At 54.3% G+C, this 1,607-nt stretch overlaps 1 protein-coding gene across 1 annotated transcript in view; it reads left to right on the forward strand.

The window, feature by feature from the left end:
- Positions 1-1,607, forward strand: part of HOMER3 (homer scaffold protein 3) — a 19,745-nt gene that overhangs the window by 7,008 nt on the left and 11,130 nt on the right. The window lies entirely within an intron of this gene.

Consider the following 1,607-nt stretch of genomic DNA (forward strand, 5'->3'; position numbering starts at 1 on the left):
CCTGGCAGCTGCCAGGGGGGCAAATCCCAAAAAACTCCCCTGGGTTTGGGTTCTGAGCCCTGGGTTCAGCCAGAGCCAGAGGAGCCCTGGAGCAGCTGGGCTGTTTTATCATGGAAAACACTCCTGAAATTTTCCTTTCCTTTCTTTCCCTTTCCCTTTCCCTTTCCCTTTCCCTTTCCCTTTCCCTTTCCCTTTCCTTTCCTTTCCTCTTTCCTTTCCCTGGAACACCCTGGGGGCAGCATCCTGAACATTCCAACCCCAAATCCTTGACCTTAGGGGCAGCCTCCTGGGATATTCCAGCCCCAAACCTCACTGGGCTGGGGGCAGAGCCCTGCTCAGCACCTGGGACATTCCTGGCCCCAAACCCCGCTGGGCTGGGGGCTCCCTGAGCAGCTGCACTTCTGGGGGTGCAGAGTTTCCTTCCATGGCCGGGGGACCCGCTTTGATCCTGGGACGTGCAGGATGTGCTTCCCTGGCGTGAGTCGGGGCAGGAAGAGCTGTGCTGGGGGCAGGGAGCTCTGTGTGCTCAATTCCTGCGTCTGTCTGTCCGTCTGCCTGTCCATGCATGAGCAATTCCTCCATCCATCCATCCATCCATCCATCCATCCATCCATCCATCCATCATCCATCCATCCATCCATCATCCATCCACCCACCCACATTCCTGCCTTGTGGAAGAAGCACAGTCCCCAAGTGAGTCAAGGGAGGAGGAAAAAACCACCCAGCAAAGGGTTGGAACCTGCAGTGGGCACCATGGGAAGTCTCCTTTTTCATGTATTCCCTCAGCCTGGCAGCCCCTGGCTGGATCTTTTCCTCTTTTGTGGTGAGGAATTTGTGGGGTTTTACAGCTCGGAGTGCTGCAGCTCCCAGGAGCAGTGGGTGTGAAGGGGCCACTGCAAGGCACAGCTCTTCCCCAAGAATATTTCTGGGTTCCACATTCTCTGAACCTCAGAGAAAGAAAACACAATTCTTATCTCATTTGCTGTGTTTGTGCCAAAGCAGAATGCAATGTGGGGATTGTTGGTGGTTTGGCTCCTTGGCCTGTCAGGGCCAGGTGTGCAGCCCCACATTTCACAGAGAAAAGCAAGGCACAATTCTTCCCACGAATATTCTGATCTCATTTTCCGTGCCTGTTTTTGTGCCACAGCAGAATGCAATGTGGGGATTGCTCGCCCACAGGGATGGGTTTGGCTCCCTGGCCTGTCAGGCCCAGGTCTGTGTGTGTGTGTGTGTCAGGACTGCCAGGACAGTCACGAGATTCTGGGCAGGGTGTGCAGGGTTCAGTGCTGGGCAGATTCCGTTTAGATGCAATGCGATGCAGTGTAATATAGTATAATAAATAATTAATTAGCCTTCTGATAAGATGGAGTCAGGCGCATCACTCCTCCCTATCACGGGGATTGCCCTGTTTCGATAAAGAGTTACAGAAAGAGAGGTAACAACTGTTGGAATTCTTTCCTCTGAGTTTCCCACAGCTGCCCGGGGTTTTCCTGGGAGGACCATGGTTCAGGGGATCTGTAATGATTGCAGAATCCTCTCTGTGTCCCTGGAGGGGCTGGCTGGCACTGGCAGCAGCAGCAGGGGCGGCCAGGACAGAGGGGAGGGAG

This window comes from Geospiza fortis, unplaced genomic scaffold (genome assembly GCF_000277835.1).
Source record: "Geospiza fortis unplaced genomic scaffold, GeoFor_1.0 scaffold1039, whole genome shotgun sequence".
NCBI classification, from domain to species: Eukaryota; Metazoa; Chordata; class Aves; order Passeriformes; family Thraupidae; genus Geospiza; species Geospiza fortis.